General features: G+C 37.2%; 1 long non-coding RNA gene across 1 annotated transcript; it reads left to right on the top strand.

Moving 5' to 3' along the window:
- The first annotated feature begins 1,192 nt into the window (after positions 1-1,192).
- On the top strand, positions 1,193-21,077 carry LOC107760627 (uncharacterized). Its single transcript, XR_012694898.1, has 4 exons — positions 1,193-2,854; positions 16,282-16,965; positions 18,448-19,803; positions 19,923-21,077. It is a non-coding gene; the product is annotated as an uncharacterized LOC107760627 (long non-coding RNA).
- Positions 21,078-22,032: the final 955 nt, after the last annotated feature.

The raw sequence follows: 22,032 nt of genomic DNA, 5'->3' as shown, positions 1-22,032 counted from the left end.
TACTTCATTAGAGGCTTCATAAACTAGAGCAATAGTTAGACAGAGTCGCATACTTTTCATGTTAAGCTATGTTGGCTATAAATATATTTCAGAATTGTATTAGTATTTCCGCACTTTGATTTAAATCATCCAAACTTTCAATTTATCAGCATGTGTTAGTTTATCTTCCGCATTCAGTATGTTATGATATCACATGTTGATTCAGCCAGCCAGTTGGTTCACTCAGTCGCATGTAGTCAAGCATCGGGTGCCGTGTTACGTCCAAGCCCAGGTACGGGGCGTGACACCGGGACCCCGACCAATCGCACCGACAGGTCCATGAACTTAAACGGACCTGCTTGAACCCTCGACATACGTAAAAAAATATCGAAATCACGAATCGTACCCCAAAACTAACTTGAATCAACTTATGAACTTCAAACTTTTCAATTAGCTCCGAACGCGTCGAATCATATTTAGACTACTCGGAATGACACCAAATTTTGTGTGCAAGTCATAAATTACCATACGGAACTATTTTCAGGCTTGGAATCCCAAACAGACCTCGATAACACCAAAGTCTACTTATTGACACTCAATTTTGACCCTCCGTATTTAAAAATTAAATTCTGCAGGTTTTCTTGTCAAAAAATAATAAAATATAGTATTTTGCACATTTTTAACTATAATGCAATTTATTGATAAATATTCCTATTTTTATAAAATATGAAAATTTCTTTCATTTATTGCAATTAGTTAAATGCTACAATTTTTGTGCATTTTTCTAAACTTCGAACAATTTATTGAAGATTGTCCTATTTTCCAAATATTAGGATATTATATTAATTTATTGTCTTTTCAAAAAAAAAATTAATTACTATGTCATCAGAGTAGTTACAATTTTAAATAAATACTACAATATTTATTGATTAAATAAATATTTTTCTTATATAGCATAGTCTATTAATTACATGGAAGCCAGTGGAATTTAATACAAATATACGGATCAGGTCCGGTCAAATTCAATGTTCCATCAACATACGATGTGACAAGACATTTAATGTGACTAGACATCGACGCGACATGACATCGATGTGACTTGACCTTCTTTCATTGTTGACCATCTATTTTCTTTTATGTTATTTACTTTTTTTTTTACTAAAAATCTTGGCCCCTAAGTTTCCTAACCCACACCCTACCTATATTTTACACTACACAAACACAACCCCATCACATTTTTATAGGAGAAAACCTAAACATTTTTCATTCTCTCATTCTCCAAAATGGAGAACAACCGCTAACCCCTTTGAGAGCTCCATCTTCTCTATCACTTGAGAGATCTGCCGCCAAGCTCCTCCTTGCCCCCCCTGTTTTCGTCGTCGGCCAGCCACCAACGGCCATGGCTGGCAGTTATCCCCTTTTTCCCATTTTCCTAATCGTTTGTTAGCTTTGAGGGTTCGATCTCGTTGGCTTTAGATCTAGCCGGAAACTCAAACACCGGCTACCTCCATGGAAAGCGGCAGATCTGGACCTCTATTTTCGCTCATTTTCTGTTACTCACTCTCCTCTTTCTTCCTTCTTACAGGCTATCAAAAAAGGGGAGGTTTGGGATGTTTTGAATCTGGCCGGAAATGAAGCTAACGTCGGTGACTTCTTTGATGTTAGGCGTTACTCTGGCGTTCATCGTGGAAGTAAAGCCAACAACCATTGCTTTTCATCCTTCGCTGTCGACCTCTGTTATTTGGCCAGATCTCCGGCGAACCTCCTTTCTTTTGTGATGCGTTCATTATTTTGTGAGGCTTATTTGGTTATAGTGACATTGTGATACCATTGCTGCTGTTGGATATTCTGGCTGGATTGACGTTTTTCCGGCAACCCCAGGGGATTTGAAATGTTTATTTTTCTACCTAATATTGCCTTTGTTGTGTTGCTGAAAATGGTTCATTAAACTCACCATATTATTTCCTAGTCGTTTGCTCGAATTTGTCCCAAAGGCAGAAGATTTTGTTAAATAATTATCTTTGTATTTCTTTGTCCTTTGGATTCGTTCAACTGCTGTAATTTGTCACGATGCTGCCTCTTTTGGACCGTTGCCTACTGTGTTTTGATGATTTATGTTTCGAGAATTTTGGAGTGTTTGTTCTTGCCTCACTGTTTGTTCTCGATGAACGTTTGTAGTGGACCTTGACTGATTTGAACGAGATACTGCGTTGTTAAATTAGGCCGATGAGAACAAAATATTTGAGGCCTTGTGATGATTTTTGACTGATAAAAGACAAGATACTACACGGTCTCTCGGATCCGGAACCAAAATACATTTATGAGGCGATGACGAAAGCCAAAGGAAAAACAAAAGACGAGAATGTGAATGTCTGTGCTTCAGGAGGCAACATGGTTGGCCACCGGAGTTGCTACAAAGTCGACGTTCATGTTCTAATATCTTATTGTTATATGGCATACACCATCTGAGCTTCCAAAAATTCTTTTAAATCATTTTAAAAAGAGTGTTTTCCTATATTATTTTAAAAATATTTTCCAAAAATTACTTTCCAAAAGATATCTTGAAAAACATTTTTTCACAGAATTGCTTTCCAAAAAGTATTTTCTTAACCATTTTCAAAGAAAACAAAAATAATATTTAAAAGTATTTTCTTAAATCATTTTTAAATGACAATATTCGAAAAACGTCTTTAAATAAAGTCATTTCAAGAAAAAATAAATTAGTTTATTATTTTGCTTTATACTTTACTAATAATTTTACTTTTCTTGTCTTGCGAGGTACTATCACATGGAGTTGCTTTCGGGAGACGTCACCCAAAGACGAAAAGACAAGTACCCGTCAAAGCTCCCCGCTTCACACTTCATATTCTTGGATGTATCCAAAACGCAAAGTATAGTAAAGTAGTAGATAAATATTATGTTTTCTTGCTTGCTTTGATATTTACCTATTTTTCAAACACTTAGGGTGAATTGCATTTAGTAATATTCCGGTTACTTGTAACATTATACATTAGATAATTCACATAATTTGTATGAACGCTTGGGTTGTTAAATATGTATATTAAACTTGGTCAATCAATTAGAATTAACATACACATAATCAATTTGGTTAGTTGTATACCTAAAATAAAACATTTCATCCTCTTTTCATGAAAATAAAAACAAATCATTTTATCGTATTTTCTTAAAGCTATACTAGCATGCCTTTCAGACCTCTCTATATGTAAATTATTCTTCAACTAACACATTTTGAATAGACATAATTTGTAAAGACATTAGAATTGAATTGTTGTGCTTTTCTTTTAGCGACTTGGGCCTTGTAGTAATTTGGGCTTGACTCACAATTTATGTTTCAAGACTATGACTCGAGAGATGGTATTTAGTTACTCATTGAATGATAACTCTTTTTTAGTGCGAATATTTCTTTGTATTGATAGGATAATTTTCTATGTCATAAATATTTTGATACATTTTTTCTATACCATACTCATTCCATTCATTAAATTAATTCTTTTAGTTTATCCATTATCTACTAAGATTGTTCAAAAATTATTTTTTTTCACTCTTACCAATCATTTAGAGTAAATTTCTATATCTAGCTTTTCACTCAAATAGTTAATCTTTGCACATAAATCAAAAACTTCCAAACTGTATCCTTTAATTAATATTCATTTAGTTAATTTATAAATATTCCACATATCACTATATAATATCTTATATTTTCATTCTTTTAACACTTACTTATTCATGCTAATATTTTCACACATTGTTCCTTTGGTCAAATTACTCATATGTAAATAATCATTCCTTTTTTTTTTTCACTTTACTCCTTAATGCATGTTCTCTCATACTTTAATCACTCATTCAAAATTTTATCTTCAAATCGCAAGTAGATTCTTTTAATCTTATTCTTGGGAAATTTGAATCTTTGTTTAAATTCTTCAAGCCAATATGTAGTTTTTAAGTACAGTTCTTTTATATTATTCAACTCACACTACGATACAATTCTTTAATATATATTTAATACTTTTCATACTCCATTCTTGTTGCATATTTTGTTACATATTTAATCATTCTTTGTCGAAATTAATTTTCACACTTAGTCTATTCTTTCAAAATATAACTCTTTTTACACTTAATGTATTCTATATGATTCAATATATCTTAATCATTTCGTTTTCAAAACACAAAGTCAATGACATATTTTATTTGCACATGATCTATTATGTATTTAATTATTCATTTGGATATATGTTAATAACCCTCTTATTTGAATTCTTTGTGAATAGTAGTGAGTATTTACTTGAATCTCCCTTATTTGATCGAGTTCACAGGAATCACATTTGTGGATCTTGAGGCATGTCTAACACCTTCCCCTCGAGATAACTTGAACCCTTACCTAGAATCTCAATGGTTTCACATATCATAATTTAGTGTACATTATATAGTGTAGTATAGGTGTCCTAGTATACCTTAAATGCTGGGTGGAGACTCTAAACTTTAATCAACCTTGTAGAGTATTATTAGTTGTAGCTTGTTTTGTCTCATGCAAAATAGTGTTCAACAACATGGCGACTCTGCTGGGGAAACTTCAGGTTCTAACCACAGCGGATTCGATCAATTACTTGAGGGATTATAGGTTCTCTAATACTCCAACTTTCATTCTTTCTGTCGCATGCTTCAAGTTGTATGTTCTCTGATACATGTCGTATATTCTTCGCCGCATGCTTCAATGGGGTCTATTCCTTGTCATGATGTTCAAGAGGTATATTCTTTGTCATTTTCCTTGAGTTGTGTATTCTTCGTCACGTGCTTCAAGCTGCATATTCTCTGTTGCGTGCTTCAAGTCATGTATTCTCTGTTATGTGCTTCAGGCCGTATATGCTTTATCATGATCACGTTGTATATGCTTTCATAGATGCCCAGGTTGTATATTCTTTATCACATGCTTTGGTACTGCCATATTGAATTGTCATCACTTTTCTATTGGCTCTTGGTCGTACACAATCACACACAAGTTACGCGAGGGTTGTCTTTATACCCCTCCGAACTTTCTTTCAAAACTCTCTAGTTTTAAAGATTGGCAGACGAGGTTAACTACGTACCATCTCACAGTTGTCCTTAACTCATTCTCGAATCTAGGTAAATCTACTCTTAGAATTCCTAGGTCACTGTACATATGATGTTGCAACTTGTTTTAGCTGGATTAGTTATTCCAGATCTGCTACTAGTTACATATTCTTTGTAGGTTACCCTTTCTTATGTGGTATGTATTCTCTATATGCTATTGTTATGTATTCTTTATCTGTTACATGTGCCTTCTACTTGTTACCTACTGTTAGGTTCTCTTTGTCTGACTAAACACTGGTTGATTTGTGTTGAATCTTGATCTTTCAAATACACATATCCATTCCGGTCTTTATGAATATCCATTATAATCATACCATCCTTTGGACTATATCATCTTTTCCCAAAAATACATCAATTCGACTTGGTACATCTTCCACTGATTTGACATGTCCTTCTCAATTAGACTTCACATTTCCACTGACTACCGTAATTTAAAACAGATCCATGCGTTATGCCATCATCTATCTCTTATTCAGGAGTTACCAATCTTCACGCACCTAGCCAAGAGTTCTTATTCATAATCGCAATTTCTCTTAAAGTACAATCACTTATTCTTGATAACCATATAGATCTCTTAGTTCCAGTAGTTAGCCCGAACTACATTTTGACCTGATTCTTGCCTTGGCAAGATTCGTAGGCAACCCTACATAAGGGTTCAGTCTCCCTACTGTTTCAAAATAATTTTCTTAGTACTAGAAATTGAGGCAATTCTTTTGGAACAGTGCAATGATGCTCTCAACCCAGAAATCTCCGAGAGCGTCAACCAAATTTCACCAAAAATCCAAAAATCAAAATACCATGCCAACTTTGCTCTAACCATCACTCGACTTAAATCCCAACATATGGGATGCAAATCCTTTCTTCAAACATCTGGCAGTGGAGTCATGATGTCCACTCCCACTTTCCAAATTCAGATATTCGATACAAGTCAACCCGTTTTGTTACAGGGGAATGTTGTTAGTCACCCTTCGAGGAGTGTCATTCCCGCATGACTCGGACAAAAAAAGAAGAACGAGCAAAGCCTCAGGTCAACATGAATCAACTTCCCTCCCTCGAACTAAGAATTTTTCTTTGGACGCAGAAGGGACAACATCATCTCTGAAACTATCAAGGAATGTTGACATCGTGTTCCCAATCACAATCGGATACACCACTAGCTGCACGACCTAACTCCGCACCCTCTCAATTATGTAATATTTTTCTGTAGGGACTCTAACATTTTCTCCGTTTAGTTTTGCAGGTACATCATCCCGGGCACTTCACGGGAGATAACATTTGGTCTTGGACTTGGTGGAGCATCAGTCATATAATTAGGGGAGTAATAGTTTTACAATGAACTCCATAATTTTTCGTGACTTCACTGCTCTCACCACTTTTTTATATTCAGATCATAACATTGTTCCTGGTTATCAACCGGGGATGATCATAAATGGTTCATATGGACAGTCGAAAGGTGCATCATCCTGGGACTGCACAGGAAATAGCATCCGGCATCGGACATTGTGGAACATCAACCGAATAATCAGGGGAGTGTTAGTTACCATTCTTGATTCCATCATTTTGTGACAGCACTACTCTCACTATATTTCTATATCTGCATCAGATAATTGCCCCGGCTAATAGCCGGAGGCAATAACCAAAAGGTTCCTATGGACAGCTGGAAGGTCGCAACAAAACATCCCTCAAGTTAATTGGGAGACAACCACAACAATTGTCTCGCAAGCAGTCATGGGCATCGAGGAAACTATTCGAAGGAGACGCTGGGGCACATCTTCTGGAGGAAAAATCTCTTTAACTCCAGAGATACCACACCCAATCATGGGTACAACGAGGAATCGCTCTGAGTTTGTCTATACTCTTGCATTTCATACATATCTTTGATGCAATTAATATAGTTAGTTGAAATGCCTTGAAATAGGAGAGTAAAAGAAGTGTTGAAATTCATACCTCATACTCTCCAATCTTCACGAACTACGCGTACCTGATTCTTGACCTTGTGTCAAGATACGTAGTCAACCCGTCATGGGTCCGGTGTTTCTCGTCCTTAATTGGACGAGTCGATCATGTCTGTCCACTTGGGTCACAGTTAACCGAAGATCCTTGCGAAAGGGTCATCTCTGAAATAATAAAAACAATATGTATATAATCTCCTTTGTTGCTTCGAAGTCTTTCTGTAGACATCAAAGGAAAATTTAAATCCAAAAACATACCCCCGCATAATTCCTCCTTGAGGAAATTCAATGAAGTCCGAAAAATCTTCCTCTATCCTTAATCTTCATGAACTACGTATGCCTTATTCTTGACCTCGTGTCAAGACACGTAGGCAACCTGTCATGGTTCCGATTTTTCTCATCCTTAACTGGACGACTAGGTCAAGCCTGGCCACTTGGGTCACAGTTGAACGAAGATCTTTGCGAAAAGATCATTTCAAAAAAATCAAAATTAAACACATATACATCTTCCTCTGTTGCTGCTCTAAAAGTCTCCCTGTGAGACATCAATATCAAAATCTAAAATATAATTCTTTTCCCTTGAGGAAATTCAAAGAAAAAATCCAAAACATCTCCCATTTGTCTCTAACCTTCCCGAACTACACCTGACCTGATTCTCGTTTCGACAAGGTACGTAGGCAACCTTCGGGTTCGGTCTTATTTTTCAAAAAATCAAACAACAATCATCCATCAAGGACCATTCTCGGGTTCGATCTTTTTTTTTAAAAAAAAAAATACTCCCATCATGCAGAGATTTTTCTTTCTTGTCACTCCCATCGTGCGGAGATTTTCATTCCCGTCTATGCTCCGATATCGCATCGGAACGGTACACAGCCCATCTAATATTCAATGATCATATACAAAATGGTACACAACCCGTCATTTTACTTTTCTGTCAGCACTCCAAAACGGAATGGTACCCAGCCCCGTACTAACAATGCTCCTATATGAAACGATACACAACCCATCATTTTACTTTCATGTCTGTGCTCCTAAATAGAACGGTACCTAGCCTCGAACTAACAATGCTCCTAAACGGATGGGTACCCAGCCCCGTACTAACAATGCTCCTATACGGAATGGTATACAACCCGTCATTTACTTTTAATGTCAGCGCTCCTAAACGGAACGGTACCCAGCCCCGTACAATCAATGCTCCTATACGGAACGGTACACAATTCGTCATTTTACTTTCCTGTCAGCGCTCCTAAATGGAACGGTACCCAGCCCCGTCTAACAATCAATGCTCCTACACAGAACGGTACACTACTCGTCATTTTACTTTCTTATCAGCGCTCCTAAATGGAATGGTACCCAGCCCCATACTAATAATGCTCCTATATGGAAATAAAGCCCGTCATTTTACTTTCATGTCAGCGCTCTTAAATGAAATGGTACCCAACCCCGTACTAATAATGCTCCTATAGGAAATGGTACACAACCCGTCATTTTACTTTTCTGTCAGCGCTCCTAAACGGTACGGTACCCAACCCCGTACTAACAATGCTCCTATATGGAACGATACACAGCCCGTCATTTTACTTTCCTGTCCATGCTCCTATACGAAATGGTAACTACAAAGCCCGTCTAACTTTCAATGCTCTAATATCGCATCGGAACGGTAACTACAAAGCCCATTTTATATTCAGTTCTCTCCATAAAAAATCACAAAAAATTGATTAATTAAAAAATTCAAAAAACAAAATGAAATAAAAATTTAAAAATATTTTCTTTCCACCCTTCCTGAACTACGCTTGACATGATTCTCATTTCAACGAGATATGTAGGCAACCTTTGGCTTCGATCTCATTTTTTCAAAATCACAAATAATTGATTAAGTCAAAAATTCAAAAAATTATTGCTAAGTCGAAATCCAAAAATCCAAAAAATAAAGGGCACCCTTCCTCTTATCAAAAAAAGAAGAGGGGAAACTTTCCTTTGACTTTGGTCCTATTTATCAAAATAAAAAAAAAAGGGTAAGAAAAAATCATCAAATATTGACTTGCTTGGTGCCAACATAGTTAGGAGTGTGCATGAGAAAGAACAAATATTTAAGTGGTATGACTGAGAGGATCAGCTTCAGGTAAACCATAGACTCTTGCGGTACCTCCCAATTTTACCTTAGTGACATTTGAAAGAATCTCATGCCAACAGTTAGGGTAAGAACAAAGTCGACCTCATTGTTTCATATGCATTGTGTGGTGAGCCTAGATTAGAATTCATTACATTGCATTGCAGATCTATAACTTGGCCTGAATGTCTGTTGAGGCGAAATTCTGAGTAACGCTTGGTTTGGGAAAGCATCGTAGGCCTTCTTTGACCCGATAGAGCCTTACTAGCCTACCAAATGACGTCATTCCCTAGCGTTTCCCCCCTTTGAGCCTTAAGCCTTTTCTTTGACAACCACATCTTAGCCCATACATTTTTTGGTGCTAAATGCATTACCCCTCTCTTGGCCCAACCTCCTCGAGCGCACTGAAAACGTATAACTTCGGACGAAGGCCAAAGTGAAGGTGACGAGTATAAAAAGGCAAAAGATGCAAAGTCCAAGACAACCAAAGATATGACTTCAGAAAAAGAAAGAGGAAACTCCGCAAATCTAAAAGGAGGACCCAATAAGAAGGAAACAATTTCCGCAGATTCGAAAAAAAAAAAGAGAAGAAAACTCCACAAATTCAAATACGAGGAACTCCAGTAAAAAAAAAGGAACAACTCCTGCAAAGCAGGAGAAACTTCAAATGAAAAAAGGAAAAGAAAAGGAAAAACCTCTGAAAAGGAAGAAGAATCTCCTACAAATTCAAAAGAAGTCAAAGCAAAGAAAATGACATCGAGCCGAACAAGATCAAGCGTCGAAGCATGGTTTGAACTCCGAAAATACGGATGGATTGCTCATGGTGGATTAGTCACTTTTATCCCCAAATGAATATCCTACGCGTCCCCAAGCTTACATTACAAGCTAATGAGCAAAGCCCCACGTGATCCTACTCTAAGTTTTCTCATATTAGTGGATACTCATATGAAAGTCAAGCATATGGTATCTCAATCGCTTGCATTGAATGTCATTCTGAGTGTGAGTGTGTTTCGCAAAATGTCCTAAAGTCAAAATACAAAAATACTTCAAATATGTATGAAACTTAGGACTTCTTTGTGGTGAGGGTACTTGAAATATGGGTTAGGAAGAATTCAAAACCTTTGATTGAAGCAAGACGAAGAAATCTTGTCGAACATAGGTATACATGAGGTACCACTCAAAGCTATAGGAATTACCCATAAGCTGATCTCGGTTTGTCTGAATGTATATGGTGAAAATTACTATGTACAAAGCTAATTGTTGGTACCAGCCAAAGTCAAGTCAAAAGATAATTGATCAATAAATCACAATGTTTCTTTACTTCTCAAATTTTCAAATATTCTTTACAAAAATCTACAAAACAGCAAAAGACACAAAAAACAGAAAGAGTCAAGTTTTATTGACAGTAGGGTTAGGTTTTGTTGTAACAGAACTACGCCCGACCTGACTTCCCACGGGGGAAAGGGGGTATGTAGGCAACCCACGTAGGGTGCAGTCCCACTCTTATAATAGAAAACAAAAAAATTCATTTCTATATATATTCGGAACTACGCCTCGACTTGATTTTCTTTGGTAGGAATACGTAGGCAATCTACATCGAATTCAGTCATCTTTTGTAATTGAACTACGTTTTGGCCTAATTCCGATTGGATACGTAGGCAGTCTTAGTCAGACCCGGCCATATCATTTTAAATTCTATCTTTTGCATCTATTGCCTGCCTGAGTCATTAATAACAGAACCTTTTTTTTTATCATTTTCCAGGCGCCCTCCTGAACAATGGGCATTTTATTTCAAATTTAATTTTACAGGAGCCCACCTTCCAATACGGGTATTGTAGATTTAAATGCTCCGATATCGTTTGGAACTGTAACTACCAGTCGGTTTACAATCAAGTGCTCCGATCACTTCGGACCGGTATTCAGCTCGGATTTTCTTTCAGAAATTAAAGTGATCACTTTGAACCGGTACACATTCCGAATTTCCTTCAAAAATTAAAGTGCTCCAATCACTTCGGACCAGTATCTAGCCCAGGTCCCTTTCAAATTAGAGTTCCAACCCGGGACCCAATTTCATTCAAACAATCACATATCCATCTTTCTCAAATCAAATGGAAGCATAGTCCACACCTCGTCAACTCTACTGATCAAAGAGGCAACACAACATGGAATTATCTTCTATCAACAAACTGGGGTAGATTTTGAGGACAGACGTCGAGCTTTCCAACAGCAATCGACGTCATATCCCAAATATCGTTCTTATTTCCTATTGGCATGGGGTGTGTAGGAAATCTGAACCCCCATAATCAAATAAAACACCTAGTATTGTCACAGCTTGACGCTGGGTCAACTTTCAAAATCAAAAATCATCCCATCGCCTTCCCGAACTACAACCGATCTGATTCTCGTTACATCCGAGATATGTAGGAAAACTCAACACAGTGCCCGACCGCATCCGCATCGAAATCCATTCAAATCGATCCATCCATTATTCAACATTCACGTCCCGTGTTATCACAGTCTGACATTGGGGAAATCTTGGAAGCAATGTCGAGATCACACAAACCTTTTCGTCCTCGAACATTCGTCTGCCACTCCATGATGCTACGATTCATAAGTAGTAGTCAACATCTCAGAACTACACGCGACCTGATTTTCGTTCAACCCGAGATATGTAGGCAACTCAAATACCAGAGTTCGGTCATAAAGAGGGGGAGTTATTGACACTCAGTTTTGACCCTCCGTATTTAAAAATTAAATTTTGCAGGCTTCCTTGTCAAAAAATAATAAAATATAGCATTTTTCACATTTTTAACTATAATGCAATTTATTGATAATTATTCCTATTTTTAAAAAATATGGAAATTTCTATCATTTATTGCAATTAGTTAAATGCTACAATTTTTGGTGCATTTTTCTAAACTTCGAACAATTTATTGATGATTGTCCTATTTATCAAATATTAGGATATTCTATCAATTCATTATCTTTTCAAAAAATAAAAATAATAATTACTACGTCATCGAAGTAGTTACAATTTTAAATAAATACTACAATATTTATTGATTAAATAAACATTTTTCTTATATAGCATAGTCTATTAATTACACGGAAGCCAGTAGAATTTAATACAAAAATACGAATCAAGTCCGGTCAAATTGAATGTCCCGTCAACATATGATCTGACAAGACATTTATGTAACTAGACATTGATGCGACATGACATCGATGTAACTTGACCTTCTTATATTTTTGACCAATATAAATAATAACATGTCTGAACACGCAGGGAAAACATCCCGCACCATGTCTGTAGAAACAATACAACTCCTCGACACCCAATTGACAACAGGCGCTCCCCGTCGCGTAAGATAGAGTAGGAAGGAAATAAAGGCACAAGAATCAATGGAATCAAACTGCACGATGAGGAAATCAAGAAGGAAAGTGCTCCTAACAGCCCTGTAGCCTCTCGAAAATGAGTACAGATGTCTCTGTACCGATACGCAAGACTCTACTAGACTTGCTCATGACTCGTGAGACCTAAGTGAACCTAACGCTTTGATACCAAGCTGTCACGACCCAAAATCCACTAAAGGTCGTGATGGCGCCTAACACTGCCGTCAGGCAAGCCAACAGTGAATGATTAACTTTAACTACTCATTATAGTATTTTAAAATCATAATTTTTCCTTAATTGAACAGTATAAAATAGAATTTACAAAGTAAATAAAAAATGTTTACAAGAACCATCATAATGCGTACCCAGAAGGAAACCCCCAAAACCCGGTGTCATAAGTGCATGAGCATCAATTAGAAAATATAATAAAATACAACATATGTCTAGAATACAAATTAGACAGGAAAATATAAATAACTCTAATAGGGACTCTGTAGGCTGTGTAGTGTGACATGGAATGTAGCTCACAGTAAAGTCCCCGCAACAGCTGCGCCGTTGCGCCCAAAAGACCATCAGACATATATGTACCTGCACAAAAAGTGCAGCAAGTGTAGTATGAGTACGTAAATCAATACATACCCAATAAGTATATAGCCTAACCCCAGAGAAGTAGTGACGAGGGGTCGACATCGACACTTACTAGTTGTCTAATAAGACAGATACAATAGAAGTAAACAGGTGCGAGACAAAGTAAATAAGCGAAATAACAAGTATAACACGTGGTACAATCCTCCTTTCAGCAATAACTCAAACTCTCAGCTAGTAGCTACCTCCTCAATTGGAGTATATATATAATGGTCCTTACCAAATAGGTCGTCACAGTTCAATCAGGAAAAGCTCACAGATATGCTGGCTTCTTGCCAACTATTATGCACGACTTCATAAGAATATTTTATAAAAATGCCGAGGCGTACGCCCCGATCCATCATAATATTTTCGAACCATAGATACATCTATTTTATTACCGAGGCAAATGGCCCGCTCCCATGAGAGTGTGGTACATAATCCTGCCGAGGCGTGCGGCCCGATCCATCATAGTATGCAACTGCCGAGGATCGAACGGCACGAACCACAGATGTATCTATCCTGCCGAGGCAAATGGCCCGATCTCACTAGAATAAGAAGCTTTGATGGGTCCTTGACCCCACTCACGAATAGACGTGTGAGTTATAAATTTGTAAGGGAAACTTATTTATAAGAACGCATAACGCGGGAGGAATTCGTAAGAGGAGTATAATTATATAGCAGCTAATCATGAATCCCATCAAATCTCTACATTATTAAGTCCATTACTCTACACAAGTCTAGTCTCATGTCGTAACGTAAAATAAAGGAATTTAATAAGCAGGAGACAACTCAAGTAGTATAGCTATAGCATGGTGTGAACCTAAGTCTACCCGGACGTGATATGAATCTAGCTATGCACAGACTCTCGTCACCTTGTGCGTACGTAGCCCCCGCAATAAGTAACACATAACAAATAGATCACCTAGGGGTAGTTTTCCCCTCACAGAATTTGACATGATACTTACCTCGCTCCGAAGTTCCATAACTGGCTCCAACGCCCCTCAAACACCCCAAACCAAATCTCGTCGATCCAAAACTATTCAAATAATGTGCAAACCAATCAAAAGATACTCTAATACCCCTAATTAATCAATTTAACCAAATTTCCAACTCCGTTCGAAAAGTCTATAAAACCAACCCTCGGGCCCACGTTGCCGAATTCTGAAAATTTTTGAAGGTAAACTTTACCCATAACACCACGAACTAAAATATATAACTTATTCCAAATTCCATGTCTAATTTCGTGGTCAATTTCCAAAAATATAAATTCTAGGTTTTTTTACCAAAACCCCCCCAATTTCTACTAATTTCCATGTTTAAATCCTTATACAAACCATGTATTTAGTGGGAATCACTTAGCTTGTGTTGCTTGATGAAAATCTCCCCTTGAAGCTCTGCCCATCCAACTTTCCACATCTGCGGAACACCAGCCGCACCTGCGGAATTTTCATCACAGGTGTGGTCCTAACTTAGTCCAGGCACGTCCGCATATATGGACCCAAATGCGAATCTGTGCTTCCGCTTCTGCGGCCAAGAGGCGCTTCTGTGCACGCGCTCCTATGGACCATGTCCGCTTCTGCGCATCTGCCGCTGAAACCTGTCAAATCAAGTCTGATTGACCTCAAATTTTGCACACAAGTCATAATTGATATTACGGACCTACTCCCATGTCCATAATCGGAATTGGACCCTGATATCAAAAAATTCACTCCCTTTCAAACTTTCCAAAAATTATCAAATTTTTAACTTTCACCAATTGACGCCGAAATGACCTATGGACCTCCAAATCAACATCAGGATATGCTCTTAAGACCAAAATCATAATACGAACCTGTTGGAACCTTTAAATCCCGATTCCGAGGTCGTTTACTCAAAAGTCACACCTTAGTCAATTCTTCCAACTTAAAGCTTCCAAAATTAGAATTTTCATTCCAAATCAACTCAGAATTTTCCGAAATTCAATTCCGACAACATGTACAAGTCAATATACCTGAAGTGAAGCTACTCAAGGCCTCAAACCGCTGAACGACTTGATAGAGCTCAAAATGACCGGTCGGGTCATTACACTACACAAACACAATCCCATCACATTTTTATAGGAGAAACCCTAAATATTTTTCATTCTATCATTATCCAAAATGGAGAACAGACGCTAACCCCTTTGAGAGCTCCATCTTCTGTCTCACTTGAGAGATCTACCACCAAGCTCCTCCCTCCCCCTATTTTCTTAGCCGGCCAGCCACCAGCAGCCATCGCTAGCAGTCATCCCCATTTACCCATTTTCCTAATCGTTTGTTAGCTTTGAGTGTTCGATCTCGTTGGCTTTCGATATATCCGAAAACTCAAACACCGGCTTCCTCCATGGAAAGCGGAAGATTTGGACCTCTATTTTCGCCATCTTCCGTTACTCACTCTCCTTTTTCTTCCTTCTTATAGGCTATCAAAAAAGGAGAGGTTTGGGATTTTTTGAATCTGGCCGGAAATGAAGCTAACGTCGGTGACTTCTTTGACGTTAGGCGTTACTCTGGCGTTCACCGTGGAAGTAACGCCAACAACCATTGCTTTTCGTCGTTCGGTGTCAACCTTTGTTATTTAGCCAGATCTCTGGCGAACCTCCTTTCTTTTGTGATGCGTTCATTATTTTGTGTGGCTTATTTGGTTATAGTGACATTGTGATACCATTGCTGCTGTTGGTTATTCTGGCCGGATTGACGTTTTTCTGGCAACCCCTTTTCGTTGTTGTTCTATATGCTAATGATAGACTTTGTGAGGGATTTGACATGTTTATTATTCTGCCTAATGTTGCCTATGTTGTGTTGCTGAAAGTGGTTCATTAAACTCACCATATTACTTCCTATTCGTTTGCTCGAATTTGTACCAAAGGCAAAAGATTTTGCTAAATAATTATCTTTGTATTTCTTTGTCCTTTGGATTCGTTCAACTGTTGTAATTTGTGACGATGCTGCCTATTTTGGACTGTTGCCTACTGTATTTTGACGATTTATGTTTCGAGAATTTTGCAGTGTTTGTTCTTGCCTCACTATTTGTTTCGATGATCCTTCGTAGTGGACCTTGACTGATTTGAATGAGATACTGCGTTGTTAAATTAGGTCGATGAGAACAAAATTTTTGAGGCCTTGTGATGAATTTTGACTGATAAAGGACATGTTACTACACCGTCCCTCGGATCTGAAACCAAAATACATTTATGAGGCGATGACGAAAGCCAAAGGAAAAATAAAAGACGAGAATGTGAATGTTTGTGCTTCAGGAAGCAACATGATTGGCCACCGGAGTTGCTACCAAGTCGGTGTTCGCGTTCTAATATCTTATTGCTATATGGCATACACCATCCGAGCCTCCAAAAAAAAATTTAAATAATTTTCAAAAGAATATTTTTCTATATTGTTTTAAAACTATTTTCCAAAAACTACTTTCCAAAGAATATCTTCAAAAACATTTTTTCAGAGAATTGATTTCCAAAATGTATTTACTTAACCATTTTCAAATAAACAAAAATAATTTTTCAAAACTATTTTCTTAAATTATTTTTAAATGACAATGTTCTAAAAATGCCTTTAAATAAAGTCATTTCAAGAAAAAATGAATTAGTTTATTATTTTGCTTTATACTTTACTAATAATTTTACTTTTCTCGTCTTGCGAGGTAATATCACATAAAGTTGCTTTCGGGAGACGTCACCCAAAGACGAAAAGATGTGTCCCCGTCAAAGCTCCCCGCTTTGCACTTCCTATTCTTGGATATATCCAAAACGTAAAGTATAGTAAAGTAGTAGATAAATATTGTGTTTGCTTGCTTGCTTTGATGTTTACCTATTTGCGAAACACTCAGGGTGAATTGCATTTAGAAATAATCCGGTTAACTTGTAACATTGTACATTACATAATTCACATAATTTGTATGGACACTTAGGTTTTCAAATATGTATATTAAACTTTGTTAATAAATTAGAATTGACATACAAATAATCAATTAGGTTAGTTGTATAGCTAAAATAAAACATGCCATCCTCTTTTCATGAAAATAAAAATAAATTATTTTATCGTATTTTCTTAAAGCTATACTAGCATGCCTTCGGACCTCTCTATATGTAAACTATTCTTCAACTAACACATTTTGAGTAGACATAATTTGTAAAGATATTAGAATTGAATTGGTGTGCTTTTATTTGAGCGACTTGGGCCTTGTAGTAATTTGGGCTTGACTCATAATTTGTGTTTCAAGACCATGAATCGAGAGATGGTCTTTAGTTACTCATTGAATGATAACTCTTTTTTAGTGCGAATATTTCTTTGTATTGATAGGATAATTTTCTATGTCATAAATATTTGGATACATTTTTTCTATACCATACTCATTACATTCATTAAATTAATTTTTTTAGTTTATTCATCATCTACTAAGATTGTTCAAAGATTATTCTTTTTCACTCTTACCAATTATTTAGAGTAAATTTCTATTTCTAGCTTTTCACGCAAATAGTTAATCTTTGCACATAAATCAAAAACTTCCAAATTGTATCCTTTAATTAATATACATTTAGTTAATTTATAAACATTCCACATATCACTACATAATATCTTATATTTTCATTCCTTTAACACTTACTCATTCATGCTAATATTTTCACACTTTGTTCCTTTGGTCAAATTACTCATATGCAAATAATCATTCCTTTTCTACTTAACTCATTAATGCATGTTCTCTCATACTTTAATCACTCATTCAAAGTTTTGTCTTCTAATCGAAGTAGATTTTTTTAATCTTATTCTTGTAAAATTCGAATCTTTGTTTAAATTCTTTGAGCCAATATGTAGTTTTAAGCACAATGCTTTTATATTATTCAAATCACACTACGATACGATTATTTAATATATTTTTACTACTTTTCATACTCCATTCTTGTTGCATATTTGTTTACATATTTAATCATTCTTTATCGAAATTAATTCACACTTAGTCTATTCTTTCAAAACATAACTCTTTGTACACTTTATATATTCTATATAATTCGATATACCTTAATCATTTCATTTTAAAAACATAAAGTTAATTGCATACTTTATTTGCATATGATATATTATGTATTTAATTATTCATTTGGATACATGTTAATCACTGTAATGACCCGGCCTGGCGTTTTGAGTATTTATAATTCCGTTCAGCTATTTCAAGTCTTGAGCAGCATCGTATGATGTATTATAACTTGCGTGAATCGTCGATTTTGATTTTCAGGTGTTTCGGAAGTGATTTAGAAGAATGAATTTCATGATTGAAGTTTTAAGTTGGAAGAGTTGAGCAAGTTTGACTTTTTAGTATTTGACATCGGTTTGGAGTTTTGATGGTTTCGTTAGGTTTGGATGGTGATTTTGGACTCGGACGTATGCCCGGATTTGCATTTGGATATTTCTAGAAGGTATCGACGCTTATTGGCGAAAGTTAAAAATTTGAAGGTTTGAAAAGTTCATAAGTTTGACCGGGCGTTGACTTTGATGAACTCGGGTTCGGATTGTGGTTCCGGAAATTGAAATATCTTCGTTATGTCATTTGGGACTTGTGTACAAATTTGAGTTCATTCCGGGGTGATTTGATATGTTTCGACGTGAGTTTTGAAAGTTGAAAGTTCAAAAGTTCATTAAGTTTGATTTGAGGTGCGATTCGTCATTTTGATATTGTTATGCGCGATATAAGGTCTCGAGTATGTCCGTGTTATGTTATGGGACTTGTTGGCATATTTGGACGGGGCCCCAAGGGGCTCGGGTAAGTTTCGGAGTGGAATCAAAGCATTTTTACTTAATGTTTGATTGTTGGTGTGTTCTGGTTTCTGGTGCCTCGATTGGTCTTCGCGATCACCAAGTATGTGATGCGATCGCATAGTGGAAAACTTGAAGCTGGGAAATTTCATAACTGCGGTCGCGGTTGTAGGGCCGTGATCGTGTAGCTTGGAGCTGGATACTATTCGCATTCGCATGGTGGAGACCGCGTTCGCGTAGAGTTGAGGCGGGAAGCTGAAAGCTGGAATTGTTCAACGCGTTCGCATAAGACGGGAAGCATTCACGAAGCTTGATCGCTTGTGTGCTTCACGTTCGCATAAATATTTACGCGATCGCATAGCGTATTGTTGGGGGGAAGTGTTGGTAGTTCTTCACATTAGCGAAGGTTGCTCCGCGATCGCGTAGGGTAATTTTGGGCAGTGCATTTTTCTTCTTCGTGATCGCGATGGTATTTCTGCGATCGCGATTCATTGATTCGTCCAGTGAATATAAAGTACTCTATTTCGGAGATTTCAGCCATTTTATCATATTTGAAGCTATGGAGCTCGGATTGAAGCGATATTTTAGGCGATTTTCACCACATGGTTTGGGATAAGTGTTCTCTACTCAGTTTTGATTTTATTTCATGAATCTATCTTCGTTTTTGGCATTTGATTGAAGATTTCAAGAGTGAAATTGGGAGTTTTTGTCTAAAGTTTCATAGAGTAAATTTTTGAGTTTTAAACATCGATTCGGAGTCAGATTTGAGTGAAACTGGTATGGTTAGACAAGTAATTGAATGTGTTGTCGGATTTTGTAGGTTTTGTCGGGTTCTAAGGTGCGTGCTCGGGTTTGACTTTTTAGTTGACTTTGGGCTTTTGATTAATGATTTGACCTTTATTATTTGGAATTGTTCCCTTAGGCATTATTTGATGTATTTGAGTTGCTTTTGACTAGTTTCGAGCCGTTCGGAGGTCGGTACGCGCGATATGGTATTTTTGGAGTATCGTTTGGCTTGTTCGGTATTGGATTTGGCTTGTTCGAGGTAAGTAACACTTCTAAATATGGTACTAAGGGTACAAACCCCTGAATATATACTTGTTATGTGTTGGTGTTGAGGTGACGCACATGCTATGTGACAGGCGTGCGGGCGTGCACTGTGTGAATTATGACTCGGTTGTTTCTGTGGTACCGTGTAGCTTCTTAATCATGTTGTTATCCATGAAATCTCTATGTGCTAGAGTAATTGAGCTGTGATCCATGTTAGAAATCATATTTAGGCTATATGCTTATTCTGTTGGGACCCACTGAGGTCATGTCTGCGGTTAGGTTATTTGCTTAAATTGCAGTTACATACTCAGTCATACTCATTCATTGGCGTATCATATCTCAGTCTCTATTGCTATTTATTGATACATAATATCATTATTTTGGGATGATTTTCATGATATTGTGAGACCGAGAGACTGGAGAGATTGATGACTGAGTGAAGTCGAGGTCCTGATTGTGAGGATGTTTATGGGATCGGGCTGCACGATGCAGCATGCTTTATTGATTCATGCCATGATTGGATTATTGTAGCCTTGGGTTGAATTTGCCTCTCCGAAGTTTGCACACCCACAGTGAGCGCAGGTACCTACTGAGTGTGAGTGTCGAGTACGAGTGCGAGTGCCGAGTGATTTGGAGGACTTAGTGACTGTGAGGACTGAGTATTGATACTCTGAGAGTATGCATATGGTTTTATCACTGCATTGCATTCGATATGCACACTTGACATACATGCATAGAGATGCATTCTCCTCATGTCGTACGATATTGCGTCATTCATGACATCACATACACATTGACATGTAGGAATAGAGATGTATTTTCCTCATGCCATTTGATAATAAAACATTTACCTGTTGAATGTTTTGGGAAAAATCACAGTTATACAAATTTATTCATATTTTGGAGATTTCGGTAAAAGAATAGGTTTTACTGTTGTACTTGAAAAGAATGCCTATTTTCCGGATCTGTGAATGAAATGAGCATTATATATCTGTGAATTATTACTTGTACCGCTTTAGTTATATTGTTATGAGTTGTTCCTGGCTATTGGTTGTCACGACCCAAAACCTAACCCGTCGTGATGGCGCCTATCGTGATACTAGGCAAGCCGACCTTTCCAAAACCACTTTCAAAATTTAACAAAAATAAATTAAGACATTTAAAATAACAGGAATATTTCATAAAACGGGGGGGGGGGGGGGGGGTGCAACCTAAAAAACATAAGTGCGGAAAAATAGCCTGACATCGGGGTGTCACTAAGTCATGAGCATCTAATAACCAAATCTAGAAACAGAGTCTACTACAGTCTGTGCCAAATGCCAATACAAGAGAGAAATGATAATAAGAAAGGAGAAACAAGGACTGCGGACGCAGGCAGCTACCTCGTAAGTCTCTAATAATTAGCCTGCGCATGAACTCAGCGACCGCCAGAACCGTACAAACCTGGATCTGCACATGAAGTGAGGGTGTAACATGAGTACAACCAACTCAGCAAGAAATAGAATTAAATAAGGAACTGAGAAACAGTGATGAGCAATAAAACAAATACAGTTCATTTCAACAGTTTTCCGTAAAGAGTGAACATGCTTTCAAATTCAGAGGTATAAGTCAAATCAGTCCGTGCTCAAGTAAAACAGATATAAATCTTCCAAAAATTTCACAACAACAACAGATAACGACATAAGTGCAACAATAAATAAAAGCAAGTATAGCCTCTCAAGGCAGCAGTCACTCAACTCATCTCAACAGCTCATACTCTCGGCTCTCATCCCTCAATACACACTCTCAATAGGTACATGCGCTCAGTGGAGGTATACAAACTCCGGAAGGGCTCCTTCAGCCCAAGCGCTATATTGCTGCGGCGTGCAATCTGATATATATATATAGCCCGAAGGCTTGTTGCGGCATGCAACCTGATCAAATAATATATGTATAGCATGAAGGCTTGTTGCGGCGTGTAACCCAATCCATATACCTCACAGCTTGCAGCTCGGCACTCAGGCCCTATCTTAGTCAC

This window comes from Nicotiana tabacum, chromosome 9 (assembly GCF_000715075.1).
Source record: "Nicotiana tabacum cultivar K326 chromosome 9, ASM71507v2, whole genome shotgun sequence".
Lineage (NCBI taxonomy): Eukaryota > Viridiplantae > Streptophyta > Magnoliopsida > Solanales > Solanaceae > Nicotiana > Nicotiana tabacum.
The sequence above is the reverse complement of the archived record's forward strand: the minus strand, read 5'-3'. Positions and strand labels throughout refer to the sequence as shown.